This window comes from Lemur catta, chromosome 1 (assembly GCF_020740605.2).
Source record: "Lemur catta isolate mLemCat1 chromosome 1, mLemCat1.pri, whole genome shotgun sequence".
Classification (NCBI taxonomy): domain Eukaryota; kingdom Metazoa; phylum Chordata; class Mammalia; order Primates; family Lemuridae; genus Lemur; species Lemur catta.
The window spans coordinates 220,461,119-220,476,287 of record NC_059128.1 but is presented as its reverse complement, the minus strand read 5'-3'; the positions used below and the strand labels follow the sequence as shown (position 1 = coordinate 220,476,287).

General features: G+C 42.7%; 1 non-coding gene across 1 annotated transcript; it reads right to left on the bottom strand.

Annotated features, from left to right (window-relative positions):
- Nucleotides 1–14,456: 14,456 nt before the first annotated feature.
- Nucleotides 14,457–14,561, bottom strand: LOC123631135. Its single transcript, XR_006733008.1, has one exon. It is a non-coding gene; the product is annotated as a U6 spliceosomal RNA (small nuclear RNA).
- Nucleotides 14,562–15,169: the final 608 nt, after the last annotated feature.

The following is a 15,169-nucleotide window of genomic DNA, read 5'->3' as shown; positions in this document are numbered from 1 at the left end:
CCCAACTTTCATCCAAACCTCCTATAAAACCCACCGGTCTCCCCTTCCTAGGCGTGCAGCCCTTGCCAGACCCCTAGGGAGATAAAGGAATGGAATGCAAGAGGGGAACTTACATTCCTTATCACTCCTGGTTGTTTGAAAAGAATTTATTTACTCCCCTTGGAAAAACTCTCTATAAAACCCAAGGCTCTCCCCTTTTCTCTTGTGGATGCCTTTTTCAGCCTCCATCTATCTGCACCCAGATGCTCAAAATAAACAGCATTTTGCTACACATGAGGCTTCGCATGTCTCTCTCTCAGCTCTGGATCTAACACCACCTAGTCTGCTCACTGGGTAGAGAAATGCCTTCCTGCCTGGGGTCCTAGGAACCCGCTGCCATTCTGCTCTGGTACAACTGGATTTAGTTCAATCTGCTTTCCATTTGTGAGGAGATTTGGGATGGTGGCATAGTGGAAAACTTGCAATAAGAAGGGAATTATGGGTACCAGTCATTGAAGACAAGCTCAGGGCAAAAGGGAACTGGAAGTATTAATAGGTTGGCTGCTTGGTTGGTGAGTTGCCTGTAAGGGTAGCCTTGCAAAAATAACAGGAAAATAACTAGTCCCACAATTTCCCCAGTAACAGTTAAAGATTAATCCTATGAGTTCTCTCACTAACAGGTACCCTGGCAGGAGATCTGTCTTGCACAACTTTGGAAAAGAGCTGAATGGATGGAAAAGATATGTAAATCTCTCTCTTTCAAAAAAAAAAAATTTTTTTCTGAGAAATTGCTTATATGGTTTCTGAGTGAACAGCAGGAGAACGAGCTCTGAGCCTCAGCTATATATCTCAAGGGCAGAGTCACATCCCCTGTGATAATCCCATCTCCAAGGAAAGGCAGGAAACCAACTCTTGGACTCTGACATCCTTGCAGGTTTTGTTACTTACCTGCTGCCGCTTTTGTCATCAACTGACAGCCATCGCTATTTTATTCTCTTCATCCCCCTTAAAATCAGGGAGCCACATGGCCTCAATGCTGGCATCCCCTTTTTTCCCTTGGGATGCCACGCCATCTCCCTGCTCTTCTCCCCCACTTCTCTTGTCTCTTTCTCTTTCTCTCTCTCTCTCTCCCTCCTCTAAAAGTATAAAATAAACTTTTTTACTTTTATATCTTGATCTCTGCGTGAGAAATCTTTCTCTACCTGTGCCAGGAGCACCCACCAGCCTTTCCACCCTAACATTGCCTATTTGATGGTTTCCCTGGGACTCTCTTTTTGTCTTTCTATTCCCTGGGATGCTGAATATCTTCTCTTATGGGTGTTATGCTTAATGTCTCTGTTTCATGTGGGGCTATGTTTGCATTCACATGAAATGTCAATCTTTGATAACACAAGAACAGGAATTGCAGTATCTCTTTTATATAAGAACTCCTCCCTCCCTGCCCCATACCAAGCCTGTGAGCGCCTCCAGGGCAGATCACTAGATCTGTGTGCTGTGAACTAAAACCAAATCTTGAGGCTCCCCCCAACCAGCTGACTGAATGGGCCCCCTGTTGGCCAAAGGGATACCCTAAAACTGAGTTGCCAGCCATGAGAAGGGAGATCAGACACGTCTCATCATGCCCCACTCCCTTCTTGCGGATATTCTTTGTAACCCATTAACAGGCCTAAGGCTATGCAAGACAAACCTTCAGGTCCTCGATTTATACAACAAATATATCCCCAGTAGCTTGTCTCTGATTAACAGTCTTCTTTATCTTAACCTAGAACATTACAAGCCTTTAAACAAAGCTTCATTTCTTTAACCAATTACAAGTCAGAGTCTTTAAACCCACCTATATAACCTGTAAGCCCCCCACCCTTAGAGATGGCCTGCCTTTTTGGGTCAAACCAATGTATGCCTTCCATTTATTGATTTATGACCTTACCTGTAATTTCTGTCTCCCTGAAATGTACAAAACCAGTTGTAACTCAACCACAGCAAGTCCACTTGCCCAAGGCTTCTAGGGCTTGGCTCCAGGCCATGGGCCTCAAATTTGGCCCAGAATAAACCTCTCTAAATCATTTTATAGAGTTTGGCTTCTTTTCCGTTGACAGTGCTATATTAGCACTAACATATAGCCTGGAGCAGAGTAGGCCTCTGTAAATGCCTGTGGAGTGAAGGGATGGTGGAATCCTTCAGAGAGCAAAATAAGCCTTTCCCCTCTCTGGCCTGGCGTCTCCCTCCAGCACTGGGGCAGGACTCTGCATTCACCCTGCCTTCAGCTGCATGTTGTTTTCTAGGCTGGACCTGCCTATGTGGAACCCAAACTATCAAGAAAGCTATGGTTTCTCCTTTCCTAGGGCAGTTTAGGATACAGAAAGATCCCCATCTTCTTGAACTGAAATGAGGTCTGCCTAGAAGAAAAAGAAAAGATGGTCTCGGATTTTCAAAACCCATGAATGTTATTTTTTTATTTCTTCTCTGAAAATCTTCTCTGTGGTCATTAATTAAGTAACTATTTATTGCACCTGGATTACATGCCAGGTGCTCTGCTAGGTGCAAAGGATACAACCATAAACAAAACATGGTCTCTGTTCACAAAGCCTACCGATAGAGCCCAGAAGCCAGATATTAAAAAGGAAATTAAAAATAAGAGGGAAAAGTGTCAAGAAACATGTGGTGTGGAGCCCATGGAGAAAGGAGTGGGTGAGGGGAGGTTGTTTACCTGATATAGTGAACAGGGAAGCCCTTCTTGAGAAAAATGATATCTAAGCTGATAACTGAAAGGATGGTTAAAGGCAGAGTAAGGCAATGTTCTGCGTAGAGGGAAGAACATGTCCAAAGTGTTGGGGGGAAAGGCTAGTAGATGCTCATGGTGCAGGTGGAGAAAGATTTCTCACGCAGAGATTAAGATATATAAAAGTAAAAAAAAGTTTATTTTATGCTCTCAGAAGGATAGAGAGAATGAGAGAGTGAGAGAGAAAGAGAAAGAAAGGGCGAGAAAGAGAAGGGAAATGTGGGGGAAGAGAGCAGGGAGTTGGCGTGGCATCCCAAAGAAAGAGAAGGGAGATGCCAGCAGCGAGGCCAAGTGGCTCGCTGATTTTAAAGGGGACAAAGAGAAAATAGTGATGGCTGTCAGTAGATAACAAAAGCTGCAATAATGTCTAAGTCCAAAAGTTGGTTTCCTGCCTTCCTTGGAGAAGGGATTATCCCAGGAGACGTGACTCTGTCCTCTGGAGGCTGTAGCTCGTTCTGCTGCTGTTTACTCAGGAACTCTGTAAAAGCAGATTCTCAAAAAACAATGTTGAAAGAAAGAGATTTACATCTCTTTTCCATTCATTCAGCTCCTTTCAGAAGTTGTGCAAAACGGAACTCCTGCAGGGCACGTGTTAGTGAGAGAACTCATAGGATTGATCTTTAACTGTTACTGGGGAAGTTGTAGGATTAGGTATTTTCCTGTTATTTTTTGCAAGGCCAGCCCTTTCACAAAGATGAGAGAGACACAGTATAAGGGGAACTTAAAGAAGAGTAGGGTGGTCAGAATACAGAATTCAAAAGATGAGTCAGGGAAGTAGCCAATGGATAGATGCCAGGGCAAGAAATTGTACTTTTTTTCTAAGTGCAAGAGGAGCCATTGAATGATTCTAAGTAAATTCTAATTCTTGTATGTTAAACAGCCCTAATCTCATCATGAGAAATAATTACATTACAAGATTTGGGTTGAATTAGGTTCTTGGGAAGACTTATTTTTCTTTTCACATTGCTGAATTTCAAGTTGAACAGTGACACCTGGTTCCACTGCCAGGTCTTACAAATCATAAGATACAAACAGAAAGTTCCAGTAAGAAAGTCCTCTTCCCTGGATCACTATAAGAGAGCTAAGTGATGGATCTCTTCAGGGCCTGTTTTCTCAATTTCCTGACTCTTCCTTTGACCAGAAAGGAGCATGTGAATTCTCTCCTAGCTGATTCTTTCTTCTCCTCCTACCATTGCTACAGCATTTGAAGTGGAATTAGACTACCATAGTGCCTTGTGAAAAGTTGCTCAATACAATGGATGTGGTGTGAAGGGACATTCTCCTTCCTTCCATCTTTTGAGGTGATTTTGGCTTCCTTGTAAGCTCGTAAATTCCTTTTGTGGCAATTAAGATTGTTCATGTCTCACGAAGCATAGCCCTTTCACCTGCAACAAAGCCTATTTTAGCTCTTCTGAGCCATTCCTAATGTTTTAGAATTTGACTGATCAGATCTTAAATCAATTTTTTTGTGTGTTCTAGAAAGAGAATAGATGAAGGCATTTCATGCAGTCCTCAACCTAATAGCGTCAGTTGGTCTCAGAGAAGCATGGCAGAGAGACAGCGTCCTCGGCCACACCCTATGTCTGATTCTACTGCTTTCAATCCTGGGGAACTTCAGGCAACATTCCTTGTTGGTTTTGGCAATATAAATTATCCTTTGCAAATGCAGTACTTGCATACCAAGCTGCTAATTGTTTGGAACCTCTGGTCCAGCTGCCAGAGGCCAAGTTCAGCTAGTCCTCTGATTTCCAGTCTTCAGTCTTCCCTAATCCTCAGTTCTCCATGCTTCAGTGACCCTTTCTTATGGTATCGCACTCCCAGTTTTGTGCTCAGCTTTTAATCAAGATCCAGGAAATCAAATGTAGTATAGGCATTGCTAGTTGAATAAAATACAAAGTTAGTATTACAATCATAATTACCATATGTCTTGCTATTAAGACATTCTGTGATGACCTTCTAAAGTGTGGAGGAGAACATATTTTTGGCCTTTTTAGTCTACAAGGGTCACAGATACAAATACTGAACAGGGCCAGGTAAACAAATGCAGTGGGCCAGGTGGGGATGATAGGTTAGGTGCAGGCCCCTTCTAAAGAGAGGACCATTGCTTCATTCCCACAGACTGTTGCCAGGAAGGCCCAGTGAAGACAAATCTTATTGTCTAGGAGAAGCCAGAAATCTGGGTGTTAATGTGAAAGCTCCTCAAGTTTTAAATATTCACCACTATTTCAAAAGAATTTTTAATATTTGTGGGGACCAAAAGAAAAAAAAACATGTTTGTGAACCAGATTCAACCCATGGATGGGTACTAGTCTGGAATCTCTGATCTAGAGTCTGTTCTAGTTGCAAAATCTGCAACCAGAGAAAAAGCATCATATTTCTGAGAGGGACTGATACCATCCACGTGTAAACCTTAGAAGTGTCTTTATGGTTGGGCGCTTTTAGAAGAGGGTTTCATGACCAAAAGCTTCCCATTCCTATTCTCCCAAACACATGTAGGGGCAAAGGAGAGGTGAAAATACCAGGTATATTTTTCTAGAGCTGTTATGACAAAGTACCATAGACTGGGAGGCTCAAGCAACAGAAATTTATTTTCTCACAATTCTGGAGCTAGAAGCCCAAGACCAAGGTGTCGGCAGGGTTGGTTTCTTCTGAGGCCTCTCTCCTTGGCGTGCAGATGGCCGTCTTCTCCCTGTGTCTTCACATGGTCTTCCCTTTGTACCTGGCTGTGCCCTAATTTCCTCTTCTTATGAGGTGTCAAAAGACAAAATTTTAGCAAATTTAGTTATAGATCTAATGGCTTTTATTTGCAATTCATAAATCAGGGCAGCCTCCATTTCACAAAATAGAATGAGGCTGGGCGTGGTGGCTCACGCCTGTAATCCTAGCACTCTGGGAGGCTGAGGTGGGAGGATCGCTTGAACCCAGGAGTTTGAGGTTACTGTGAGCCAGGCTGATACCTCGGCACTCTAGCCCAGGCAACAGAGCAAGACTGTCTCAAAAAAACCAAAACAGCAACAACAACAACAACAAAAATAGAATGAGAGCTCCCACTGGGCAGTGTCAGAACAGCAAGTTTTGCAAGGTGGGAATAAGGTAACAGAACTGATTGGTTAACATCAGATTACTTCAGGTTACTTTTTTTAAAAGGTTTAAGCAGAGGGGACTTCCTTATGACGCTGACTCAGATAGACTGGAATCTCCTGTTTTCAGGAAAAACTAGTCCGTTTTGAGATCTATCTACTTCCTTAAAGTTTCAGTTTGATTATGTGGCATTTAGCATGACTGACTCCATTTTAGTTTAATCTGGTCTGTTGAGGTCTAGTGCAGGGGCTCAGTTCACAACAATGCTCCGCCCTCCCCATAATTTTTGTTTAACAAGGGCTACCACTCATATTGGATTAGGGCCCACCCTAATGACCTGTTTTAACTTAATTACTTGTTTAAAGACTCTATCCAAATAAAGTCACATTCTGAAGCATGGGCAACATTATCTCTTTCTTGAAACATTTGCAGATCTGACAGGCAGACATGGAATGAAGCTGTACCATCTGGCAGGAACATTATAGAGGGAAGGCGTCCCTTGTAGAATGCTAGGATAGATGGCTGAGGCCCTTCCCATTCAGAGGCTGAACTTATCCCTCTGGCATGTCCCTGAGACCCTCTGTGTCTTAGTTTCAATATATGGATTTCCATACATGAATTTTGGATGGCCACAATTTGACCCATAACAGCAGGCTGTCCATCTTCATCTAGTCTCTCCTAGAGCAGTGTACACTCTTTCCATTCCTCTCATTTAACAGAACCAGGTAACCTGACAACAGGTATTTCTTAATGTCCGTATATACACAACCCTGTGGATGAATCCAAAGAAAAAGAGATACACAAACAGATTGTCTGAGCAGACAAAGGGCTTCGAGATCAGAGTTCTGCTTAGAGATCATTTTATCACAAGGAAACTAAAACACAGAGGGTCTCGGTGACACGCTAGAGGGATAAATTCAGCCTCTGAACTGGAAGGGCCCCAGCCATCTATTCCAGCCTTCTACAAGGGACGCCTTCCCTCTATAAAGTTCCAGCCAAATGGCACAGCTTCATTCCCTGTCTGCCTGTCAGGTCTGCAAATGTTTCCATAAATATTTTCATCTTCTAATCCTCAATTCTAGGGAAAATCCTCAATTCCTTCAACTATTCTTTTTAAAACATGATTTCAAGCCCTTTCACTGTCCTGTACATTACCTCTATGCCTTTTCTTTCTTTCTTTTTTTTTTTTTTTTTTTTTTAAGGCAGGTTCTCACTCTGTCACCCAGGCTGGAGTGCAGTGGCACAATCATAGCTCACTGCAGCCTCAAACTCCTGGGCTCAAACAATCCTTCTGGCTTAGTCTCCTGAGTAGCTAGGACTACAGGGACATGCCATCATGCCCGGCTAATTTTTTTTTTCTTTTTCTGTTTTTTAGAGACAGGGTCTCACTATGTTGCCCAGGCTGGTCTTGAACTGCTGGCCTCAAGTGATCCTCCTGCCTTAGTCTCCTACAGTGCTGAGATTACAGGCATGAGCCATGCCCAGACATACGTTTGCTCTCTTAATGGTGTGCCTAGCATAGGAAACAAATCTTCAGATGTGGCCAGACTAGCATAAAGTGGTTCAGATCAATCACCTCCCTTACTGTTGACATTATGATGCTTCTGTAAATACAGTCTGTAATCACCTCAGCACATCTCTGTCCTCACACATTAACCTAGTCTTAAGACCTTTGCACGTGTGCTCTGAAAAGCCCACCTAGTGCCTGTGCACTTTACTTGCCTTTTATTTCCTGTTAACTTTTGGGGTTTTTTGTTTGTTTGTTTGTTTTTGAGACAGAGTCTCACTCTGTTGCCCGGGCTAGAGTGCCGTGGCATCAGCCTAGCTCACAGCAACCTCAAACTCCTGGGCTCAAGCGATCCTCCTGCCTCAGCCTCCAGAGTAGCTGGGACTACAGGCATGTGCCACCATGCCTGGCTAATTTTTTCTAAATATATTTTAGTTGGCCAGATAATTTCTTTCTCTTTTTAGTAGAGACGGGGTCTCGCTCTTGCTCAGGCTGGTCTCGAACTCCTGACCTCGAGCGATCCACCCGCCTCGGCCTCTCAGAGTGCTAGGATTACAGGCGTGAGCCACTGCGCCGAGCCTATTTCCTGTTAACTTTTATCTTGCTGGATTCTCCCCATTGCTCCAGCCTGTTGAGCTCTCTTTGGATTCTGATTCTGACATCCTCTCTATTCGCTGTCTCCTTTGGCTTCATGTCAGCAGCAGAGTCATCAGGTTGTCATTGTACTCAGCCAAATCATGGGCAAAATTTTGACCAAAAGCCTGCGTAGAGTCTTCCCTCTGGGTTCCCATGCATCCAATCAATCAGAACACTTAGGTGTGGCGGATTGGCTCCATTCTCACCCAGCCGACATTCCTCCACTCAATTTGAAAGGATATCATAAGAGATTTGGCTGAACTCCTGTGGCTACAGCATTTCCCTTACCCTACCATCCAGTGGCCTAGATTTTAAAGGATCACTCAACAAGTTAGTGGCTGAGGCCACTGCTGTGATCTCTGCTGTCCAAAATCTCCCAGTCTATTTGCAGACATGAGAAACATCCACTTGATACACAGTCAAGAGGACTGGGCTATGCTCTTCTCCATCAGTGGAGAGAACAAGGGATATGAGAAGGGAGGGCTTTAGAGTGACCAGTCCATGATCCAAACTGAAAAACAGAGCTGCAGGTGGATTAAACCTCTTTAGCTGAATCTGCTAGGAGTATGACATCTCCTTTCCATGATTTTTCTCTTTGCAAATTGGAAAAAGTATATTTTCTTTAAGTATGGGCTGTTAATCATTTCAAACAGTTTTAATCAGACTCCGTGAAAACTCCCAGAAAGGTTGTTATAGTTGGCATGGACTGGTTTTAAGACAGATCTGGCAGGAGACTGGGCCAGATGGCTATTATAGTTCCTATGGCCACATTCCTTTAGCAGTGAGGGCCAAGAAGGAAGGCATTTGTGTTATGTATCTGTGAAGAAGTTTCTTACCTAAGTACTGCTTGGTAAAGGAGGTTCCAGCCATATCTTCCCCACCTGTGCCTGTGACATGCTTTCTTTTTTTTTTTTTATTTATTTATTTTTATACTTTTCCTCCCCCTGTCAATGTCAAGAGACATGCTTTCATATTACTTGTGTATAGCCTAAGAAGGGAGGAAAAGAGAAGTCAAAAATGGATCTACCACTATGATTTTAAGACACTTCTTATGAATCCTCTGTTCTCTCAAGTAAAGGGATTTTTTTTTTTACATGACTAGATTAGAGTACTAAACATCTTGTTAGCCGTGCCAAGAAGATGGTCATCTAGTTTTTTAAAGACCATTTTAAGAAGTCATCTTTTAGTCCTAGCTACTCAAGAGGCTGAGACAGGAGGATTGCTTGAGGCCAGGAGTTCAAAGCTGCAGTGAGCTGTGATCATGCCTGTCAATAGCCACTGTACTCCAGCCTGGGCAACAGAGTGGGACCCCATTGCTAAAAAAATAAAATAAAAACAAAGAAGTCATCTTTTTCATAAACAATTTATTGAGCACCTATATAAGCATGTTCATAGTTTATAATAAAAAAAAACTAGAAACAACCTAAATATTCATTCATAGGCTAATGTGTTACTTCTGGAATAGCTTCTGTACTATTGAAAAAAAAAATTTTTTTTCTTGCTAGGAAGAATTTGTACTATTGAAATTTTTGATAACAAAAATGTTTCACGTTACTTGTGCCAAGTTATTGCTGTAGCTTTCTAAGTAGTCCCCCCCCCACCGTTGTTTTTGCCTTTTATAGTCGTTCTCACTGCTTTCTCAGTGATCTATTAAAATGCAAATATGATGGTGGCATTTCTAGGCCTAAAGCTTTTTTATGGTTTGTTCTTCATTGTTTATTCATCACCTTCCAGGCTCCTCAGTGTGCACAACAGCCCTGCAGGATCTGTCTGTGCTCTCCTCTGCAGCCTTATCTCCCACGCCCCCGGAATGTGCTTTCCAACCACGCATTGCTTTCTCTATCCTCAACCTGTTGGCCTCTTTCCAGCTACAGGGCTTTGTGCTTGCCTTGCTTTCTGCTTTCAGTACCTTCTTCCTCCTCCAAAATCAGACTCAAACATTACTGTCCCTCTCCACCCCCAGCAAAGTTAAGCCCATCCTAAGATACTCCAACAGCCCCTCTGGGCTCTGCTCACCTGCACAAAGCTGCCTGTATTCATAGCTAATCCACCTGTCTCCCCACTAGAACGTGTGTTCTTAGGAGCTGAGAGGTATGTTCATCTCTGTATGCCCCACTGAAGCAAGGACTCTATTGGAGGTTAAATGTTGAAGGGATAAATAAAGTAATAAATGAATGTATGAACAATTCTTCTAATGCTTATATCTACTACTTCCCTCTGTTTGCATTAGCCTGTACAATCCTCAATCCTTTAAACCATAGTTCACACATATAAAAATGTTGGGCTGGCAGAACAGTGGTCCCATGCAAAATGTTCACTCTTAGGCTCAAACCCTCCTGGGGACGGCCTGGCCCTGCTCACAGTAATAAAACCCATCTGTGGTCCTCAGCTCCACGAGGTCTTGTGCCTTGGAGGACTTCAGCTGGGATATTCTATGTTTTGGGGGGATCAGAACCATCTCGGTATTTGATCCCATCCTCAGTCCACCTTGGTCTTCTCATTTGGTTTTGCCCTGGGCTGCACAGGTATGGGGTCTCTATTGTATAAATCTGTTGCCAGAACAATTTTGAAATGTGAAAATATTCCAAATGGTGAAAATGAATTCCTCTAGGATGCTATAGCCTCATCTGTATGTGAACTTGCCTCAGGAGTAACTGCACAAGATGACCAAAACACTGAGCCTTCTGTGACCCCCAACACTTCTCATGCAGTTCCTATAATGCACTTCCCATTAGTCCTCTACAGCCCCACTGGAAAGTAAGCCCCCTAGCAGGTAGGCTTCTTTTGTCTATAACTGATACACAGAAAAGAAGATACATAACATACATGTAAGTTTTGGAACATAGCAGTGTTTCTTGTCTTTCTATCCCTACCACCTAGAAAAATCCGTAGTACAATAAATACAATATATGTGAATAAGTGAATGCTTTTTCTATGAATGAGTGGGCCAGAAAGACAGCATCTCCCAGATAAAACATCCATCAGTTGTCAGACAGCTAACGGTATCATTCCAAGGTGAACTGAACTTCCCTTCTAAATGCATGAGAACCAAATGTTATTCTACTTTCCAAACTGATGCTTTCTCTTCTTGTCTACCTTTTGGAAGTTTAGCAGTGTGGCTCTTTCATAGGGGTATGTAGTGGAGTCAACATGGTGTGGTGGAAAGACCACGGACTAGAATCAAATGGCTCTAAAATGGCTTCACCATTTCATAGTTGCATGAACTTGGGCAAACCACACAACATCCCAAAGACTCAGTTCTCTTATCTATTAAATGGGGATAATAAGACCCACCTGCTGGCGTTTTAGGGCATGAAAATGAAATAACATCTGATGTTAGTTACTTTCTGACATTATTGCAGGTAAAGAAACCTATTCTAAACACTTCTAGATAGAATTAATCCGAGCCCTGCTATTGATGGCAGACTGGAAGGCTGCTTAAAAGCTGTATTTACAGGGGGTTGCCATCGGCCTGCAGGTGTCTGCTCTCCTCTTGAACTCATGTTCCCTTTCAGCTGCGTCTCTCCTTGATGGCTTTATTATGGTTTTTATCTTCTATGGCAGCTAATTCCTACACAGGGCTTCGTGGAGTTTTGTCTTTCACATATTTTGCTGAGTCACTTTCATTTTCTGCCTTGATTTAATCCTAGAGACAAATCAATAAGTAACTATAACTCCCTCCCAAAAAGGAAAAAATAAAAGGGTGAAAAGAAAAGGGAACGTTTTGTGGGTAGTTCTAGCAGTTCTATTTGGTCTGTACAAGCAGTCCTGACTTCTGGAATAGCCTCCGTATTCCAAGGTGTATTTACAAAGCCAGACTTTTAAAACTCATAATGCCAGTTCCCACAGAAATGAGGTTACCTTGGGTCATCGGGTCCTCAGGCAGTTCCTAAGAGTCTGTCTAACCCAGAATGTTGCTGCTCTGATGTTTTGGGTGTACTATTCTGCTCCTGCCAGTAACTCTTAACCTTGATTCCAGAAGCGAGAGAGGGAACTTTGTGTTCCAACTCCCGGTGCCAGGGACACAGCTCTTGCCTACTCCCTACTTGGCTGGGCCAGTGGCGAGGGTTAGGCTGTGGCAGGAAGGGCGCTGGGGAGAAGGGCAGAGAACCCTGGGCAGCAGGACCAGGAGTTCAACTCTCTGCCTCAGGGCATCTCTCCAGTCCTGTCACCCGCCCTCCCCCCCACCCCCCACATTCCCAATAAGGACTAATAGGAATAGTAATGACATTTTTCAATCCTAATATCTCACTAGTCTCATTTGGTACACACAACACACTCAGGTTAGTCATTGTTATAATTTTCATTTAACAGGAAAGAAAACTGAGGCTCAGAAATGAATAATTTTTCTAAGGTCAGTTAGGGGAATGGGTGTGAATGGCTGTGAATGGGTATATTGCTCAACTGTCACCTGAGCATGGGTGTGCCTCATGAGGCCATCTCTCACATTTGCTTGTTCATACAGTAGTTTCAAGCCAATATAACTTTGTTAATAAATAAATAAATAAGCAGTCATTCCTCAGCATCTATGGGCATTGGTTTGAGGCCTCTCCTACCTGGTGGATACCCAAATTCATGGATGTCCAAGTTCCTAATATAAAATGGCATAGTATTTACATATAACCTACACACATCCTCTCATATTCTTTAAATCACCTGTAGATTACTTATAATACCCTTTTTTTTTTTTGAGACAGGGTCTTACTCTGTCTCCTAGGATAGAGTATAGTAGTGTCATCATAGCTCACTGCAACCTTGAACTCCAGGGCTCAAGCAGATCCTCCTGCCTCAGCTTCCCAAGTAGCTGGGACTATAGGCACACACCCCCATGCCCAGCTAATTTTTCTATTTTTTGCAGAGATGGGGTCTTGCTATTGCTCAGACTGGTCTTGAATTCCCAGCCTCAAGCAATCCTCCCGCCTTGGCCTTCCAAAGTGCTAGGATTACAGGCATGAGCCACCCTGCCTGGCCTTATTTATAATACCTAATACAATGTAAATAGTTGTTATACTGTATTGTTTTTTAAATTTGTATTATTTTTTATTATTGTATTGTTATTTTTATTGTTTGCATTTTATTTTTTTGAATACTGTATTTTCAATCTGCAGTTGTTTGAATTTGTGGATGCATATAGAGGGCCACCAGTATTTATTTATTTAACGGACACTTCATAGTGCTTACTAGGTGCCAGGCACTGTTCTAAGAGTGTTACTAATGTTAGACCTTTTAATATGGCTCATTTGTAAGTTAAGGTTTGATTTCTTTTCTTTTAAAAATTTTAAACCTGTGCCTCAGTCTCTGTGGAATCATTTTGGAAGTGGACAGTGACTTTAAAAATGTTCCCTGTAGTACTTGTTTAGTCAGATAGACTTGAGCTACTTAGTCAAGTGATCTCTGGCGCTTGTATTTCTGGTATCTGATGAGTTGCTTTCAAGAGTCAGACTCTTTGCCAAATACTTTACATGTGATGTCAGCCTTTATATTTGCAAGCCCAGCAGGTCTTTCTACCATAGCCTTTCTTGTCTGAAGACAAAAATATAAACTGTCTCTAGCCAAACCTAAAGTCCGAGCCAATGGAATCTGTCTCTGAATGAACCCTCTATTCTGAGTCCAGCAGTTCTGTGCTTGTTAGCGCCTAGAGAGCATTTGACCAGCCTCTCTAAGAGGCAGGGTAGCCTGGTAGTTACCGGGCTGGGCTCTGCAAGTAGACCTCTCCTCCTGGCTTTGAATCCTGGCCCTCCCTCTTTCTACTGTGTGGGATTTGGCAAGTTACTTACCTGTCTGTGCCTCAGTTTTCTCACCTGTTAAATGCGGATAGTAATAGAACAGACACAGTGTCTTACTGCTATTGGTGTCCCCAGCTCTTAGCACAGTGCCTGGCCCGAAGTAGGCAGAAAATGTGTGTTGAACCAGATTGAACGAGCTCTCCAGAGATATGACTCTTGAGAATGGGCCCTCCATGCTCTCGGTTTGGGCAGCTTCCTTCGGTTTACAAACCTCTAGTCCTAAATGGGACATATTTCTTTTTTCATTTCTTTCTTTCTTTTTTTTTTTGAGCTGACATGCTCAATAGCCCCAGACTTGAGGAGGCTCAGATGCCCAGATGTTAAAGCCTTCTTTGGCTTACATTTATGGTAACAAAGATACAAATATGACATGTTGATTTTATTTTACTTGAGTCATTACAATGAAAAAACAGCCAGTTTATCCAGCCTATCCCCTTTAACTCTGCGGTGCCTTCACCCTTCCTTGTGCCCAATTACAAAGGCAAATGGATATTATTATTATTATTTTTTTTATTTCAGCATACTATGGGGGTACAAATATTTAGGTTACATATGTTGCCTTTGCCCCACCCGAGTCAGAGCTTCAAGCGTGTCCATCCCCCAGACGGTACGCACCGCACCCATTAGGTGTGAATAGACCCACCCCCTCCTCTCCTCTCCTATCTGCCCGACACTCGATGAATTTTACAGAAATATGGAACCCTTCATGAATTTGCGTGCCATCCGCTCAGGGGCCATGCTAATCTTCTCTGTATTGTTCCAATTTTAGTATATGTGCAGCCAAAGTGAGCACGGCAAATGGATATTATCTCGAGGGTAGAAAGTAAAAAGGATTGATGGGTGAGAATTTAGAAATAACATCCTAACTTGGAACATAATCAGTCTGGGACCATTGATTCCGTTTCATTTTTATTTCCTGATTTAGAGAGTGGTGGAAGCCTGGAGCATTTATTTTTCCAGGAGTCTGGGTAAAAAGATCATTTGACTTGGTTTCATATGCAAACTCTGCTCACCTACTTAGGTGTGGCCCAGGCAGAAATGCATTCTGGAGACCTTGCCCTTGAGAGAGTTGTTCTTTGGACTGAAACCCAATCTAATCTACAGCCCTAAAGGGAGGCACCTCATGGTCACCATCTTCTTCCTTTAATCTAAAGAGGTATTTAGAGTTTCGACCATGAGGAGACTGTTTTGGAGCTTTTTGTTTTTTATGATGATAAAAGCAGGAGGCTGGAAGAGATAACTTCTTGAATCCTCTGTGAGCTCTTTAAAAAGTTATTGGACACCTTCTATTAGCCAAGTGCCAAGCTAAATGCTTTTATGTACATTATCTCATTTAGTTCTCACAACAGTCTTAGGGAGGAGGTATTATTACCTTATTGTGCAGATAAGGAGAGCTTAGAC